A 19,684-nucleotide genomic window follows, 5' to 3' on the forward strand; every position below is an offset into this window, starting at 1 on the left:
TATGTAAAAGAAACAGAAGCATATAACTGCCCAGGTGCTGCTCTATGGTGATGTAATATTATTTAACCCAAGCAGACCATAAGGGGCCATAAGTTAAATATCAAGACAGCGCAAGCTAAACTAGCAGACAAGTCTAACAATTGAGTTAATTGTATTACTGAATACATTTTGAGTTTGTTACAGTAAGTGCTAGCACAACTGTTTACAGAAGTTATTTTAAATAACTTCTGAACAGGCTGGCAACCAATAATTACTGTTGAGAATTATAAAGGAACAGTGTAAAAGTGAATATATTAAGTGTTCTACAAACAAAACTGGTGACTCAGATACTCTTTATCTTGGATATAATCTGGGTAGTTTGGTAAAGCTACCTTTTTTCTGAGCCACATGCAAAGTAGAACAACTATCATTTGGGATTCAACATACAATTTTAATTTGACTCTACTTTCAAGTGCTCATGTTCTAAAATTGGACAACTGCAAGCTAAAAAAGTATAAAGTATATGTAAATACCAATAATCAGAAATGAAGGTAATTAACTTTTTTATATTTTAAACAAGTTTTTTTAACAGAAAAGTTTCAGTACTTTCAGTCTATTAACTCCTTACCTGTTACCCAGCAAAAGGAGTCAGTAATTGTTGTTCCCTTCATTCCTGCAAACTTCAGAAAGCCTAAGTAGTGTGTTGTGAGGAATATACATTTATGGAATGAACCTGAATGATGTTGCCTTAGTATCTGCTATGGCTAATAGGCCTAGTAAAGTTAATCTGGGAGGAGCCAGTTTAACATCTGATTTTTTCCCCCCCTAAAACTGCAGGCAGAATACCTAAGGGACTATGCAGATAATCATCCTATAAACTGCTTTTTGCTTCTGTTCTAGGTTTTAAAGAGGATTGAAGCAAATAGGCCACACCAATCTGGTACTTTAGCAACACAATCCTCTTCCCTTATCACCTCACTTCCATTGGAGTTCTGGAAAAAAAAATATTCACAAAAAATATTTTGTATAGCCAGTATACAAAATATGGAATATTACAAAATGAATTTAAACCACTAAATACTAGTTCACTATACAAAAGATTTTCTCTGATTTCCTTAACTTATTACAGCTCCTATTAAAAGCAAGCATCATACAAGTATCAGGTTGTTGAATGTTTACTAACATGAACAACGTCACATTAATTAAAAGCAAAGTAGCGTATATGTGCACAAGCTGTTTAAGGTGGGGTATCCACTTTGTTTACAGAAGCAAGAAGAACCAGAAGACAGTTCTGTTCAGGTTTAAAACTACAAAATTAACCGTGAAAAATGCTGTCTTCGTTTGGCCAGTGAAGAGACTTAACTTTGCAGAAGAGCTAAAATGACTTGCTCTGTTTGCAGAATCATGTTTCTAGTCTGATTTAGCTGGGTTTATGCTGGCCTAATGCTGATGAAATAATCCAAGATATCAGTTGAGGCTAAGCACAGATGCTCAAAAAGCTAGAGGCAAAATCACTCAAACCTACGTGGGTTTCTATAAGCATCCTAATTTAGGTTGGGAGCAAACACAAGTTCACCATTCGGTGAGGAGATGGAGTCTGAGACTCCCTGCACTAGCTGAGGCCAGCAGGGTAGAAGCACGCGAGCGCACCTCCCAGTGTGACCTGCAGCCTCCTGGGCTGCCGAATGCTACAGAGTCAGTGACAGGGAGCCAACCCAGCTGAACATGCCTGTCTCACAGACTGCTGATGGGGGCAGGTGAGAAGACAGACGAGTTGTGATAGCATGGCACACATACAGAGCCCTGGAACTGCCACCCTCACAAAGACAGGGGAAGGGCAGCACTGTCTATTTTTGCTTTAAACCAAAGGCACCACCTTGGCCAGCAGGGAAACTAGGAAGGGGATGAAGAGCAGCAAGGTCCGCACCAGAGAAACACAGGGAGAAGGGGGTAAAAATACCCCAAGCAGTGACCCACACAAACCTGCTACCCTAGACTCACACACATCTACACCCCTGCCCTCCTTGTACCTCACCCCACTCCTGTCCCTGCCATTCCAGCCCTTTGCACTACAGCACAAAAAAGTGCAGAAGCCAAGCACAGTGAAAAGCCACCCTTGCTGGGCTGAACTGTGAGATGGTTGCCATGGGAAGCAGCAGGTTGAGCAGAAATAATCACCACGGTAGAGGCAGGAAGGGAAAAATTTAAAAGAAATGTTTAAAAAAGGAGAAGCCCAATGCAGCCAGCTGCCTGGTGACAGGATGGTGGTGGCCTCTCCTAGAAATATTTCATACAAAAGTAAGGCTGGAAGGGACCTCAGGATATCATCTAGTTTAACCAGAGATCAAACCTACAACCCAGGTGCTATTAGCACTACACTCCAACTAAGTTAAATAATGGCTGTCTTTCTGTGCTGGTCAGCACCTTTCACAGCAGGAAGAGCTTTAGAGAGAATCAAAGAACCGAGGGGGAGAAATGAAACTGAGGGAGAAGATTTGAAAAAAATATTTCTCTCTTTCTCCCCAACTATCTCCCGCACTCTCTTACATACACCCGCCCCCACCCCACTTCTCAATCCCTCTCCCGATGGCCATGCATGGGACAAAAAATTTTAAAAAAAGAAAAACAGCAGCTAATTTTAACTCAGCTCAATTAATCAATCTATAACACATAGGGAGCTGATCCCTCCTTCCCCTCCCTGCTCCATCAGCAGTTAGCGTGATGGGCATTCTGTAATCCACACAGTGGCTCCCTGCAAGGGAGGGCTAGTAAGGGAAGCTGCACAGGCAACTGATACCAGCAGACAGTGACCTACCTTGATTTGGAAGCGGACCTAGTACTGAAATTCAACTCACCAGTCTAATCTAGATTGAGTAAGTCTGATACTACATCAATCCAGGTCTATCTTAAACCAGGATCTGCCAATTTTAAAATGGTCTGTGTGCTCCAAACTTCTGTCCTGTTACAGGTATAGACTGATTTTTTGATCGCCTAAGTCAGAAAAAGTGTAATGTCTGTACCTGGCCTGAGTGTCCAGAGATGTAATCAGTTTCACCCCAGGGTAGCTCCTGACTACTGCTGGCTTACTTCTGCCTAGTAGTGAGGACTTGTAACTGCATACCATCTCATACATAATCTACCTCCAGAGTTGGCTGTATGCATCTGCTCCTCAGTAGGCGCATCTATAGGAGACACTGACTGCTCAATAACCCGATACTGCTGCACAATAACATCACATAGCAAAAACCATGACACAGTGTTACTCCACAGTAGTATTAGGCAACTGCACAGTATGGTCACAAAAAAAGGCATTCACCGGCGCTACTGCACACTAACTCACGTTACTGCCCATTTGCATTACTACTAAATTTACAGTAACAACTATGAACATAGACACAGCCAGCATCAGTGTAATTTTACTGCAGAATAAAAGATTGAAGACAAACTGTGGCAGGATAAACATGTGCATTCACATCCTATCCTTTTTAATTAGACTTTCTAATTAATATTTGTTTTCTTAACAAATAACATGGTTAAAAGCTGTTTTCAAACCTAGTGATTGGTTTGATGTCCTATGAGAAGTTGATGTGATGAAATGGTTACAAGATTACACTGGTTCTGGCACACTCCATTATATTGTTACGCCAATTATAAAATTTACTCATAAATGTTGCATTTGTTAATTACAGAAAGAGAAAAGGAATTCATTTTTTCTACACGTAAGGCATTTTTGTGCATCATGAAGAAGTTAAAAACATATACATCCACTCAGTTTTAATTTCAGAAATACTAGTAAGAAATACTCTATATTTAGACTAATAACAGATCTTTACCACAGTGGGGGAAAAAGCAATTTTAATTAATATTTTTCAGCCTTTAGGGTAAATTATTGTAATTCCTTTCTTTTTCATACCTGAAAAATAACATGAATGGAAATATCCATTAAAGTCTTTTATAGGTGCACAGATATATTGGTTGCATACCAAATTGGCACCCATAAGAGGGAAGTTTGCATTAAATCGGCTTTTTTCAGCCAGTGTAGCCAATAATGCTCATCAATAAGTTTTTTTTTGTTTCACCGGACTAAGGGGAAAATCATACTAGATAAGATTCAGAACAGGCATGGTGGGAATGACTGCCTTCCTACTATTAACGTTGAACTGGTGCATGATTAATTAGAAAAATTAGACGTTTAAGTCAACAGGACTGGATGCACTTCATCCGAGAGTGCTGAAGGAGCTGGCCAAAGTCATTGTAGAACCTCTGGCAAAAATCTTTCAAGACTCGTGGCACTCAGAGGAGGTCTCTGAAGATGGGAAGAGAGCCAATGCTGTGCCCATCAAGAAGGGGAGGAGAGAGGACTTGGGCAACTATAGGCCAATTAGCCTAACTTTTATCCCATGGAAAATCCTGGAAAAATTCATCAAAGAGTCTATGTGCAATATGCTCGCAGAAAGTAGGATTCTGAATGACAGTCAGCATGGCTTCATCACCGGCAGATCTTGTTTTACCAATCTCATCTTCTACAACCACGTAACTCACCACCTGGGTAAGAGAGAGGAGGTCGACATTGCACACCTAGGCTTCCAAAAGGCCTTTGATCTGGTATCCCATAAAATTGGAGGATTGCAGGCTTAACGGCTAGATAGGTGGGTAAGGAGCTGGCTGCAGAGTAGGACCCAAAGAGTTCTAACAAACAGATCTGTGTCATCCTGGCGAAGTGGTCGGTGGTGTCCCTCAGGGGTCCGTGCTTGGTCCAGTGCTTTTCAACATCTTTATCAATGATTTGGATGTGGGGTCGAAGAGCTCACTGGCCAAGTTCGTGGATGACACAAAGTTATGAGGGAGCGTGGTCATGCTAGAAGATAGGCTGCAGATACAGGCAGACCTAGACACGCTGGCAAGTTGGGCAGATCGGAACCAGATGAAGTTCAACATTGAGAAGTGTAATGTGCTCCATCTGGGGATGAACAATTCCCAACATACTTACAGGCTCGATGACACCAAACTAACTAGCACCATGACTGAAAGGGACCGAGGGGCTATAATAGACCATAGTATGAACATGAGCCATCAGTGCGATGCTGTTGCCAGCAGAGCAAACAATACTCTGGCATGCATCAACTGACGCATCTCAAGCAAAACTAAGGAAGAGATTCTTCCAGTTTATTCGGCTTTGGAGAGGCTGCAGCTGGAGTAGTGCATCCAATGGGCACTGCACTTCAACAGGGATGTGGAAAAGCTTGAGAGTCCAGAGAAGATCCACCCGTATGATCAGAGACTTGCAAAGCAAGGCATACGAGGAAAGGCTGAGGGACCTTGGCCTCTTCAGCCTAAAAAAGAAAAGGCCAAGAGGGGACTTGGTAGCAGTGTACCGCTACATCAGGGGAATACATCTAGGGCTTGGCAAGCAACTGTTCACCAGGGCACCCTTGGGCAAAACCAGCAATAATGGCCACAAACTCCTGGAAGACCGTTTCAAGCTTAACACCAGGAAAAACTTCTTCACAGTTAAGGTGTCCAGACTATGGAATAAACTCCCTCCAGAGGTGGTACAATCGCCTACCCTGGAAATCTTCAAGAGGAAACTGGATGGTCACCTTGCTGGGGTCACCTGACCCCAGTAGTCTTTCCTGCCTAGTGCTGGGGGACTGGACCCAATGATCTTGCGAGGTCCCTTCCAGCTTCTTACAATCTATGAGTCTATAATTAAATATGCCTTCTAGCCAGGGCCCACAGATGTAGCATGCATGTGTATGGCCACACGCATGCACATGGCCAGCAGTGCAGCTGGGCTGCTTTGAGAGCAGCTCCCTGCAGCTATGTCTGTGGAGGGGAAGGGATGTAGGGGAGAGAAGGGGCATGGAGGGGGCAGATCGAGGCCAAGATGAGGGAGGGAGTAGGGCTGGGGGTGCTGCCCAGCCAGGGTGGTGAATGGGACCCAAGGCCAGGGTGGGGAGCGAGACAGCCACAGGCAACTCATCCAGGGGGCATGAGGTAAAGAAGCTCCCCACTGCTGCATGCACTCCCCACATGAGGCATTTGCCCCCGCCATATTTGTGCACAGGGCACATACTGGCTGCTCGCTGTGGGCTCTCCACTCTGCTGCCTTTCCCCCAGGAGCCCTGCACTGGCTACATGGCCCCTGCCTGCCCAGCAGCAGTGGGGTCAGTGAGTTGCATCTCCTGCTGCTGGGCGGGCAGGGGGCAAGCGGCTGGCGTGGGGGCCCCAGGGCAAAGACAACAGGGTAGAGAGTTCCGAGCCCAAGGCGGGCAGCCCGCATCCACCTTCACCCCACTTGGCTATGCTCTGGTTAAAAGCTCTCCCACACTTAAAAATAGTGGTGGCAGTGCTTGAACTAACACTCACTGAATGAATGTTAATTCAAGCACCCCCTGCTGCCATTTTTAAACACCAGGACGCTGATTCCCTGGACGAGCTGCCTGGGGCTCCATCCTGCTCTCCACCTCTGCCCTGGGTCCCACTCACTGTCCTAGCTGGACAACACCCCCAACTCCCACCCCTGCCCCACTCTCTCCCTCACTGTGGAGGCCTCTATACCCCCCCACCAGGCCCCTGCCCCTTCACAGACTTAACTGCAGGGAGCTGCTCTCCATGCTGCCCAGCTGCATTCCTGTGAATTGATTATCAGATCAGTATCAGCTGATATGGCTGGTTAATAATTGGCTCTTAGTATCAGCCAAGAACATCTTTATCAGTGCACCCCTGAAGTCTTTAATCATGTGGCAAATAGTAGCTATTCTTTTGGACAGTAAACCTTTCCAGCCACACTTGAGTATATTAGAGTTCAGTATACTAAAAGACTTTGAGAGTTGTCTTTAAAATTCCATTTTTGGCTGTTATCATACTTATAACCTTATTATTTGCAACAGATAGGTTTGGGACATATAATTTTATTCTGCTTCATTGTGATATTCCATAAAAAGAAGCAAAACACACTTTTAGGGCTGATGATGCTAAGTAATGACAAGACAAATGGGAGATGGATACAAAGATAGGACATGTCCACACATGCAAGCATGTGCGCTTGCAGCAGCTCAAATAGAAGCAGTGCAAATTTGAGCTGGGTCTTTTTGTCTCAGCGCACTTGCTTGGATGTGCACTTTGTTGTGGAGCAAATTGTGCCACTTGGGGCAAAATAACCCTGCCTGGCTCCTCCTGGATCTGCAGCCAGGGGAAGCTAGAGCCCAGGGCCAGCACCTGTGCCCTGTTCTGACCCCATCAGTACAAAAAGCTGCCTTGGCAAGTAGCTCAGCACTAGTTGCTCTCAGGAGCTTCTGGGCTCCAGCCAATTGGTACCTGGGGACACAATCCCTTGTGCCAGCTGAAGCAGCCCTGAGAGTTCCCTGTACCCTCTACCCACTGCAGCAGTCTGGCAGTGGGGGCTGCTACCTGGCTGTGACCTGCTGCACATCTGCCAGACCCAGATGGGGACTGCACAGCCAGTAGAAGCATCTGCCCCTCTGGGCCAGGTGCCTGTGGGTGCAGGGTTGGCCTTTGTGCAGCACTACTGCCATGTGTGCCCCTGCCCGGCCATCTGGGCAGCTATCGCCCCCCCCTCACCTCCAGCACCCCAACCCCTTACTTACCAGCACTGGAGCCCTGTTGCTGGCACACTGCCTGCCCTGCACAGGTGGAGGGTAGGGGGGCAGGAGGAGTGGGCAGGGGATCAGGCCAGGTGGGGAATTTTTGCTCCATTTTTTTTTGACCCCTGGATATTCAGGGTTCTAATTTTGTCCCCATGCTGCAAACCTGCAGTGGGGGGAAACTTTTCCCATCCCGCACATGCCTCCAAATGAGTTTGAGACGTTGCAAGAGGCACGTACAGGCTTGGCTGGATGAACCCATAAGGTTTTAAGAAAAGGATTCGGTGCTCATTGCTTCATGTTTTCCATGTTCTACAATGGTGTGATAGAAGAGTGCACAATTTATTTAAAAATGCTACTTGGAGATCTCATTATATAGAATTTTAAAGTCTTTGACTTAGAAAGCTAGTAACTAAAATGCAATATATGAACTATATTATCTGGTTGAATGTCAACATTATTTTTTATATATCAGATACAAGTATAACTCCTAGTTCAGAAATAATTTAATTTCTAAAAATTCAAAGTACCTATTTTGAAACCTGACTAGATTAGATATTCATATTAGCATGAGATACTACATTCACATGAGTAATTTCACTTTCTCAAGCTGTTTTCCAGGAGTCAATGGGGCTACTTAATTGAAGAAAATAGCCCACATTTCTAGGGTTGTTGATTGTAGCCATGTTGATCTAAGGACACAGGCAGACATGGTTCTTTGGGCAGATGTGATATCTTTTACTAGACCAACTAAATAGTTGGAAAAATTGTTCTTTGCAAGATTGTGGAAACAAACACCCTCCTTTCGGTACATTTCTACACACTTAAAAGATTGGACCTCCATATGTAACTAATAAGAATCTCACTATTTCATGAGCCAATATTGTACAAGCTGCTGAGCATTTTCCATTCCCCTTACCTTCCTTAGGAATTAAAGATGTTTGATGGGATCCTCTGTGACTACTGAAATTCACTACTTAGATCCTGGCACAAGTTACATTTTCTAGAGTAATGGTAACACCTCTTCTTTTAACTGCACAGACCAGAACTACCATAATGCAAACACAACACTAGGCTTTTTTAGGTTAGTAGAGCAGGCTCTGGTCACTGTCTGACAGCTTATGCCTCTAAAACTGTCTGCACCGTCTTATAGCTGCTTTACAAAGGACTTAAACTTCACTTATCCATGAACCCAGATACTAATTAATCAGACTGGGCCAGTAGAAAACTATTTCTAATAACCTACTAGATACGGTTAAAAATTCTGATTCCCACTAATTCTGCACTGTCTTCAAAACCAAATAAACAAGATAAATTCATATTATACTGAAATTTCAAATAGTTACAATAAAATGATCTAAAGACCTAATCTACTTATCACTTTAGCATTATCATTACTATTTATAGAAGTTGCACAATTAAATCTCCTAATCTGCTCTGGACATTCCAATCTATGCTTTTTACTTTTGCTTTTCTTTTAGTTGGGGCAATCAAAAGCAATGTAGCCAACCTTATTACAAGGTTCCTAGTGTTCAGTTTTTTCTCCTCAAAAACTGTAGAAAGGTAGTTTGATTTATAAATAATTAATTTTATTCCCATTTCATAAATTGTTTTAATGTTATAAAAACTTGCTTTCAAAAGCTTTGTTTTGGGGTCCATTTTTTGTCATGAGTGTCCCTTTAAGTATCATATAAGGTCACATAGCAAAAGAGTAGAAGTCCAGAACAGAACCCACCTTTGAATCCCAGTCCCATGCTGTAATAAAAAGAGATCACACAACAATGATAAAGTAAACACACATCTTACAAGCCTCCTGAGGCCCAAGAATAAAGCCAAGACCAGTTATACCCTCTAAAACACAGTATTCATTTTAAAAAACGTGTGCCTCAGTAGTAAAACTATAAAGGTATAGTCTCCTGCCATAGAAATAGTGTTTTCCCATCAGTTTCTGCCATATATAACATTGGGTAACATAACCTGACAGGAGTACTGAGGAGCACATATTGATTTAGATCTTGAACTTTCTAAAACATTTAGCGTTATGTGTCTCTTGTTTCAGTCATGATTCTGCCATCTGATACTTATGTAATCAACTTGGACAACAAGTAAAAGTACAATAGCTACTGTCTCAGCATCAACAATAGGCATTCATTGTGATGCTACCATTGTCATGTATTCCTGAAATAAGTCTGAGATTTTCCCATACAAAAGTTGAACATAAGGAATTTCACTTGATATTTCAATACAGATGTTCTTATAGATACCTAGAGATTGTATGAAGAAGATGAGCTCAAATGTTTTAACTGTGAAATGTACCTCTTTTTATTCTGGATGGTTTTTATTACAGTAAAAGTTCTGTTATTCAGCATCTTACAAGCCAGCATGCTCAATTAACCAGCATGCCAGCTTGTAAGATAAAGTGAAAACAGAAGTGCCCACCATGGCACGTCTGGTTTCTCCAAGCCCCCACGGGGCAAAGCAGCCTGAGCTGCTGAGTCCCCACGGCCCAGGGGCATAACAGGTTGTGCAGGGCCCGCCTCTCTGTCCTGCGGGGTCCATGGGAGGGGCGGTTATGCACCAGGAGGGGCAGAGGGATGCCCCAAATGGAGCAGGAGAAGCGGTGGCCTGGGCTGCTTAATTAACCAGCATATTTTGTTATCCAGCATCCCCCATTCCCGGGGGATGCTGGATAACAGAGCTTTTACTATATTTTTATCACTGCATTCTTTAAAAAATCATGGGTTCTATTCTTCTGTAACAATTTACAATCCTGTTATGGGTGTTACAATTCTCAGGCAAGCTACACCGTAACTTATTAAGCAGAGAAACTGGTCAGAATGAAAAATCCATTTCATTAAAGAGTGTTCTGGATCGTAGCATGCGTAGTGTAGTTTGCTGCATTAGAACAAATGTATGAAAGGCTAAGCCCTAGAGTATACTTCCGATTTCAGATATCTCAGCAGCATGGCCTGTTATTAGCTCCAAGTTAATTTATAAATTTAAAAATTATCACATTTGGAGACAGCCAAAATGTAAATCACAATTAAGGAGATTAGGAACCTCACTTGAAAGCATAAAGTGATGTGAAAATACCCTAGCAAAAAGGGTGGTTTGGAGTTTTGCTAATGAGGAACTGCTTCTAAGGACTCAAAAATCTGTGAGTAATGACAAATTGAAAGAAAGAATCTCCTTATTCTGTAACTAGAGTTTGTTTAAGACTGTATCTGCTAAACCATTTTGGATCTGTCCTGGAGGAAGTGGGGTCCTGTTTAAGTTACAGCAGTGATTTGATGCAGCCAATTTGTGAACCTGCCCCTCAATACATTCTTCCAAATCAACCCACATGCCCACGGGAGTATTTTCTTTGGGTCCTCACAAGGCAACCTTATAGCTGTCTCCCACAGCACATCCTCCAGGGAAATCCTCATCTCAGCCTGATTTGGGGCTTTTTAGGACCTGTTTATGCCACTCAGGCACTTTAACCCAGCACAAAGGGAACAGAGTAAGGACAAGGTTCTTAACATTGAGAATGATGCCTGCAAGACATTAAGAGGACAACATGATCTGATCAACATTCACAATTACTAAGACATCACAGAAGAAATATTAGGGGAAAGCTCTACACTGAAGAGAATGCAAGATAAAATGCCATGAAGAAAGTATACAGAACAAAAAATAAACTCTCTAAAAATCAGTCATAATTGATAAATCAAAAATTTTAAATATAAATATTCTGAATGATTAGTTTCCATGTTTCTGCTTTGGGAAAAAAACATGATTTTTTTTTTCCTTAGAGTGAATACTGACTGCAATCAATTTTTTTGAGCTCTCACAGCCTACAGTGACACCTACTGTAAAAGCAAAGCTACATACAATAATTAAAACCAAAACAGTCTAACTTCAGTGCAAGTACCATCTTCCTATGAGAACTAACTACCTCATACATGAAGATTGTCACCACAATCAAATAATTGCAATACTCTACAAATGTATTTTTGCAATAGGACACAAACCTGTTTGGGAACTTCATTGCAGACTTCTACTATATACATCCTATGGGAAATAAATATAAAATAGCAATCTACAATTTGGATTCAAGATCATAATTGTTGCCCATAGTAATTAATTTGCAAATGAAGCAAATTCCAAAACTGCCCTAAATTTTACTTACCAAAAACCTGAACAGAAGCATTTTAGTTATTTATCTGTAATTCTGTGGCCAGAAAGAAATATCATAATTTTTAGTGAATAAAGAGCTCTAATATATTAATATATGCTATAAATCAAGAATGTTCCAAAGTGCATGTTTCAAGTTATATTATTTCAGTTGGCAATTTCAATTTCATGGGCTGGCTATGGCACGAGATGTGTAAAGGTATGTTTCTAGAGTCCTCTTTACAAGTTTGCATTTGCAGTTTTGTTGTACCACTACATTTCTAGTGATCTTGGATAGTAAATGTTTCCTAAAATCCATTCCCCCTCCCACCCCTTTCCTCAACATTTTCTTGAAACACAAGTCTATTATCAGATATTGCCTCCAAGCAGCATTTGATCTCAATACAGCTTGAGAAGATATACTATCACACCGTTCATATTGTGACTGGGAGTTTAGGAAGCTCAGTTTTATTATCCCATTTTCATTTCTGTGAGAGTTCTTTTTTATTGATTTGTGCCATAAGTGCTAGTTTTACTGTTCTGGTTTTTGGCATGTGACAATACAGGGAATCTCTCTATAGTCTATCTGGACAACTTATTAATAACTGCTTTATTTTATTAGATGTCTGTTATATGCTATGATCATCTTTTATTGCCCCATGCACTGTGCACTATACAAGACTAGCACCTGGAAACCTGCCTTTGAAAGAGAGAATTATTAAGGACTACCAGCTAATGAACAGACCTAGTTCTGGCAGAACAAAGATAGCTGAAGTTCAGGGGAAACTGATTTGGAGAATTTGGAGCAATCAAGGAACTAGGCCTTAGTGGTAGGAGATAAAACCCTAGGAGTTGGAGGCAGGATGAGAAAGCTGAGGGCAAGAAATAGATGAATAAAAGGAGTTTGCTCCTGTAGCTGAGAAAATTGTTTTTGATTGAAGGACCAGCTAAGATCAAAGGAAGCTGACCTGAAGCACAGAGAAACATGGAGTTACATTATGAGGAAGAAGAAAAGTTGGGAGTTACATTAGAACAGTGGTAAATGAAATGTAAGTATTTATTTCTTTTTTAATATGTGTAACTTAATATTATCTAAAGCAAAGAAAGATAGTTTAGAAAGCTTTGCAAAACTTATGTCTGTTATGACTTTTCCTTTTGAAAGTCCCTGAAGAAGTAACTGTAGATGTAAAGAAGGAAGTCTGGGTAAGCAGGTATGTAAGTGGGGAGGCTGTACAGGTTCAAGCAGCTTAGGGCTTTTGGATTCCTTTTTCACGAGAAGGTGAATAAGAACCTGTGCCAAAGAAATAAGGGAAAGAGATGTCACAACAGCAAATTTAAGGTAAGGAAAACTGAAAAGTATACAGGCACAGCATGTGAGATATAAACACAGCACTCAATGAACTACCAAAAAGCGGAGTTCAGCTAGTGCATTATGACAAGAAGTAATTTATTACAGATACAGGTTTCCCTCACTAACCATGGGGGTCAGGTTCCTGAAAGCTCCTGTGGTTGACAAAACTGGCAGGGCTAGGGGAACAGAGTCTGTGGGCAGGGGGTGAGGGGCAGCAGCAAAGTTGTAAGAGCGGGGGGGGGGCACAAGCAGGGCTGGGGTGCTGTGGAGAGCCATGGGGGGTATTTCTGACTGTACCCCCCACTTCTCTGAAGTGTGGATACTCAAATCCGTGGTTGGTGAGGGACACCTGTAATGGCAAAAACCAAGTTTAATACATTGCTTAAAATTCCAAAGTTTGTCTCTAACTGTGCACAAGAGAAAAGGATCTGAAGGGAGAGGTGGGTCGGAGGGCAGTGGCTTGTGTGTGAAGATGTCAAGATGCAGCTCTGCTCCTGCAGACTTAAACTGTCTGAGCAGTCTTCACTTCACATCCCACTTTCTGGACCTGTTGGTGATGTCACCCAACAACCACATCCTCCTCCTCCTCCTCTTTGGATGCTAACCTGCTAACAGTTGCTATGAACGGCTTAAAGAGCAAGTAAGCTCTGAACTCAATAATTACATGGATTAACATCTATTTTGAACTGATGTATTAAAGTAAACAAGATGACTACCTTGTCTAGCCCCAGTATATTATCAGTAACAGAAATAAGTAATCTCTCCTTAAATCTGATTTTTTTTAAGCTACTGACTTCAATCTCTGAATACAAAATATGGTTGCTGTCAAAAGAGTTGCAATGTCTGGTACTACCCTTGCTCCTAGCATGCCTTTACATGTCTCTTGCTTCTATCTTTATGAAAAATAACTAAAGCCAGGGAAAAAGTATCTAAAAGCAATCCTAATCAGTCAGCTGCAGTAATATTTTTGGCAATAAACCAATTGAAAACTTGTCATGTACAAATAAATGATATTTGATTTGAAAGTGTTACAAAATATTCTGGTTAATAGAATTTTACTCCTATTAAAAACAATTCTCCAACTTTATTTGACAGAGGATGTTTCCCATCTGTAAAACTATGAAATAAAGCCTTGCTCCTCCTGAAGTGATTCTTCACACATCCAAACCACCCAATTCCCCTGCACCAATTTTCTCCCTTCCCCTCCCCACACCACAACTACAAAGCATACTCAGTTTGACAACGCAGAGTTTCCATGTATGACCTTCTATTTTATTTCAAGTCACCAATAAGACATATGGATGACATTGCTTCAAAATGTTTGGAGTTTCCCAATGAAAAATATTATTCAAATGGTTTAAGGCTGCCAGCTAAGAACCCTAACAATGAGACTGGACTAAACAGTTAGTTAATTATGCCATAGAAGTGATAAATTGATAATACTTGACCCTAAAGACATTACTTCTGTGTCCCTAGCTTACTTTTCTTGGGCTGCCTTACACATGGGGCCTCCACTGTACATTTTATAGAAACTATTGCTGAGGGGAAGAAAGAACACTGAGAGAATTGCTTCGAACCTTTATGTAATTGCAAACACTTGGTTTATGGTGCATGTAGCACTTTGGGATTAATTACTCTGCCAACTTGATCCCTAGTTTTACAAGCTCAGGTGATGACCCCCTACGCACACAGGATTCTTTCTAAGAACAAGGCAGCAAGGGACCAGCTCTAAGCAAAACAATTAACTCTGAATTGTCAACAGGCAAGTTCAGTGCTGTTTATTCATTTCTTCATGCAGAGGAGAAAAATGTTGTGGTTTTTACCAATCTAATAAGGGGGGGGGGTGTATGACACTCATGGGAGGAGTGTGTGCGTGTGTGTGACACTCATGGGAGGATCTAGGATTTTCAAAAGGCTGGTGCAAAGAGAGTGGTGCATCATCACATACAATACAACAAATGTTTCTCCACGTGAACTAGAGGTTTTACTAATATGCTGTTGTGGGGGGGAAGGGTATAGATCCAGTTTAATATCAAAGCAAAAAATAAATGCAACTATTGGAGTCAGGTACATTTTTATATGCAAATGTAAAAAACAAACAAGCACAGAAAAACAAAGTAAGCAAAGAACAGTCCAAAGAGACTGTGGCAAGCAATTGGTTTTAAAGATTGGGGGGAGCAAAGGAGGGGACAAGACTGCACCACTTTGTCCCTGAGGGTGTAATACATATAGCTTCACATTAATTTATTATTCACTAATATTACATTAACTACCATCTATTATGTAATTATATACATTACTTTTACACATACACTTACACGTGAGTGTATACACACACGTGCAGCCACACTGCCCACCGACCCACGACGCACCCGGGGAGCGCAGCCCTGTACCCGGGCTAAGGCGGCTGCACTCCCCGCCCAGCAGGGGCCCGCGCCCCCGCCCCCAGCGCGGGCTCCCCTCGCGGCTCCCCGGCCCTTACCTCAGCGGGGCAGAGCGGAGCCCGGCGGCTTCCCGGGGGGCGCGGCGGACTCATGGCCGCCCCCAGGAGCGAGGCCGGGCCACAGCCGTGTCAGTTGCCGCGCGCAAAGCCTCAGCCAAAGCCGGCATCGGAGAAGAGACAACCCCACCCCACATCGGGAAAGGGCAGGGAGAGCCAAGTATGCCTCGCTGCGGCCACTGCGCATGTGCGAGCGGGCGGGGCTGCGCGTTTGCCTGCAGCGTTGAATGAAAAGGGAGCGCAGAGATAGTAGGGAAACGGGAGCGCTCGTGGGTGGCGGACGCGAGGCTGTCGTCCTGTGCTGCGCTCTGCTCGGGTGAATCTGGTACCGCGCCCTACCTTGCTCGGGCCCGGCGCTGCCCTGCAGAAGTCGCTCGCGCCTCCTGGCGTGGCTTTTACTAGACCGCAGTGTGCGCGTTGTCTGATACCAGATGCTGGGCTTACCCGAAGGGCCGTGTCTGCCCGCGGCCTTCGACCGACGCGGCTGCAGCCTGTCTCGCCTCTTTCGTGTCGCTTCTTTCTTCTGCTGCCGTCTTGGTCCCAGGGCACGTCTGTCTGCTCGGCCTCCCCGAGCACCCTGCCTTCCACTTAAAGCTGGACAGAAACCAGCTCCAGTTGCTTAAAAGCAGAGGGTCGCTGGGTAGCAGGCTTTTTGGACAGTCTGTGAAAGGTTGGGGCTGGTATGTTAAAGTCAGGCTTGACTGTGGGATGAATAAGTTAACTTCATGATAATAACTACTTCACACTTGTGGCCAGCATTATTTTGCCTGTGGTCTGTCTAAGTTTACTTTGCAATTGACCCATTAATTCTGTAGTAATTACTTTGCCCTGGTGGTGGGTGTAAATAAGGCAGTGTGTGATTGACCAGTTAATTGTGTAATATATGTACATATATAGCAGGGGCCTTAAGATGATATTTATCCTAACTGCATAATCAGTCCAATAAAAATGTTAGAAGCTTTTGAATACAAGATGTTCTTCACCAGAGACCTGAGAAAAATGTCTTGCATTCAAGAACTCATCTAACTATCCCAACTATGTAGTTAGTTCAATTAAAACAACACGGTTGCCTTAAGAAATCCTTGCTTCTTGCAGAATTTCTGGACCATCACAGCTACAACATCACTCTTGCACTACCATAACATTAAACAGTCTCTCTGTCTCTGGAACAAAAAGCTGTTGTTACTTTCACGGGATCCCAGGATCAGCTTGAACCATCCTTCCTTAGCTTTGCGCTGAAATATTTATTGCATCTGTTTGCCAAAGACTTTCAAATAGACATGGCTTGACTAGAAGTTTTGTGCACAACTCAACTGAATACTTTAAAAAAAAAAAAAAAAAAAGACCTGCAAAAATATGATATAAAGATGCTTTTTGAGAGCTGGACAGAGAAGAGAGCACTTTGGGGTAAACAGCAGAATGGAGAAGTGCCACAAAAGGATAGCTACCAGAAGAGATGCTGATAGTGCCAGGAAGAAAGGTTATCACAGAGAGAATGTTCTGGGGTATCTAAAGGCAGAACACTAGGAACACAAGAATGGACTGTAGGTCTTCATATGTTGATGGGAATAGGCCATCTGATATTTGGGTGAGAGTAGTTTCAATGGAGTGGAGAGAATGAATCTAAGAAGATGAACTTCTGAGGTTCGCTTTAATGTCGCAGTGTCAAATTCAAGCCTGATTATAGATTGGTGTAGTACCACTAAAATTGTGCCTGCCTAAATCGGGTCTAAATTTTTGCCATGGGTGACTTGGATGATATTAAAACAGTGGTTCTCAGATGGAGACGGGCCTCTGCAGGAGCATGGTTTCATGTCAAGGGAGGTGTGAGCTGAGGGTTTTTTTATTGTTTTGAGGTGAGGGCAGCAGGTAGGGAAAGGGGCAGAGGGGGGCAAAAGGAAGCTGCAGCTGGGCAGGAGTGTGGAGCAGGGCAGGCAGAAGTGCAGAGGTCAAAGCACAGGGCTCACGCCCAGCAGGGTGGCAGTAGAAGTGTTGCCAAATCCATCTATATGAAGTGAAATTGGGCTTTTTTTTTTAAGTCACTTTAATTTTTTGAGAGTTGTAAGTTGATAAGCAACCCCACTCTCCTCTTTTTGAAATGGGTTGAGCTTGTTCATACAAGCAGTGCCACTTTTTTTTTTTTCTTGCAAGACTTGGTAACAGTGCGCAGGAGCACGAGTCCAAATCAGGACTCTGCCGGAAGTGGCAGGGAGCCGCATACGGTGGAGCTAGGCCGGCTCGACCCTGCTTCCCAGTGGGGCCCAGCATTTCGCACAGCTTCTGCCCCATCAGCATGCAGTTTTCAAGAGCTCCACATGAGCCGTTAGGAGCCCTGCTCAATGGAACTGGGCCAGCCTGGCCCTGCTCCCTGCCACCACATGTAGCTCCTGGAACTGGCTGAAGCCATGTGCCATCTGGGGGTTGCACCTGTGCAGGCCATGAACACCCGGGGTCCATCCCCCTGGGGCTGCTGCTGCAGCAGCAGCTGTGCACTATGGCTGGTGTTACACACATTGCCAATTACTCAAATCACAAGTGAGACCTTATGAGAGGGATAAAGCAAAGTACCGCATTTATTGATTAAGCACTTGATACATGCAGGCACATGTGCATGCGTGCACACACACACACCATATTCATACCCCAATTTCTGTTCTGCGCTGGTATATGTTACCAGTCTTACCGGTGCTCGGATCAACTTAGTGACCAGCCAAGTTAATCACGAGTGGGAGCTGGGTTCCTGCTGGTCCATCTCATCAGGCAAACTGATGCAGAACAAGACCCAAAATCAATATGTCTTGCCTTATCAATTTCTCCAGTCCTCTGGGCTTTTGCTGCATTATCACTATGTTTGTTCACTGTGTTATTCCTTGAAGGTCGATTGATGTAGTTCTCTCGCTGTTCTGGGGAAGATTCTTCTTGTTTTGTTCACTTTTCTGTCTGCAGTCTTCAACCAGTTGCCAGCTGATGTTTTCCTTTTCCACTGACACTCTCTCACCCATTCTGTCGCACATACAGAATACAGAGGTTGACCACTTATGTCAAGCTACAGAGCAGTACAAAATTAGAGTTTCTTAAGGCAATGCAGAACTCAAGAAAATGCACAAAATATCCATCAAGGTAATACACAAGTTTAAGGCAATAGGCAAAAATCTATCTCCATGTTATTTACCTAATATGAAGCTGGTATTTATGTCATTTGCATAACCGTGTGTGTGGGGGGAGAAGGGTATACACACACTGGACACTCACAACCTCCCCCGCACACCTCTATGTCCCAACCAAACCTCACACACTCCCCCATATGGTATACAAAAATAAGACTTTATTTTGAACTATTCTGCAATTGCCTCTATGTATACTATGCAAGCACACGTACATTAGGACAAAATATTTTTTAATTACATTTAAAATATGAAAAAAAAGCAGTGGCCTTAGTTAGAAACAGCTTAAATAAGAAATGGATCATTTCATGACAGTGAGAAAAATAAACAACCCAAACCAAAGACAGCACAGCAGCAGAGGTTGCAGCAAAACATGAAGAATGAAAATACAATGATGCTATGGGGAGGCCCCGTCTTTTTTTTTTTTCATAGCTTAATGAGGCTCACTATGTCAAAGTTTGATAACCCCTGTGTTAAATAATAGCTTAGGTATGTTTAATCATCAATCATCATATGCCACCTTGTGGCCTATAAACACAGTGCATATGGTCTATCAAATTGGTTTGAACTTCTTGTTTAATTCCAGGTGCTGCAGCTTACCTTCCTGAGCTGGGCTGCAGGGGAGGAATGCAGACTTCTCCATCAATATCAGTAATTTCTATGTAGTTCCAGAGTCTTACTTTTCAGATTTATTAATCTCTGATTACAGACTCTTGCAGCACATAATGTAACACCCAGAAGCATGCAGTATAACAGCAGCCCCTGTAGAACTTCCTAACCCTGACTGGTCATCAGTAACTATTCAGAGTTGCTAGGTTCCATGAAATTTGCCACTAAATTTGTCAGGCAGAGAACTGAAGACTTACTTTTCTCAGCACGCCTGCCTCACAACAAGAACTGGATAAATAATAGATTTCTGGCTATTCAG

At 43.0% G+C, this 19,684-nt stretch overlaps 1 protein-coding gene across 2 annotated transcripts in view; it reads right to left on the bottom strand.

The window, feature by feature from the left end:
- PTPDC1 (protein tyrosine phosphatase domain containing 1) overlaps positions 1-15,754 on the bottom strand; it is a 46,452-nt gene extending 30,698 nt beyond the window's left edge. Inside the window, exon 1 of one of the 2 annotated variants that reach the window (XM_090022240.1) lies at positions 15,575-15,754. The gene's annotated coding sequence lies outside the window, so the exon portion shown is untranslated. The remainder of the gene's footprint in view (positions 1-15,574) is intronic. The other variant, XM_090022241.1, reaches the window with a different exon arrangement.
- Positions 15,755-19,684: the final 3,930 nt, after the last annotated feature.

This window comes from Crocodylus siamensis, chromosome 11, assembly GCF_052110815.1.
Source record: "Crocodylus siamensis isolate JL-2025a chromosome 11, ASM5211081v1, whole genome shotgun sequence".
NCBI classification, from domain to species: Eukaryota; Metazoa; Chordata; order Crocodylia; family Crocodylidae; genus Crocodylus; species Crocodylus siamensis.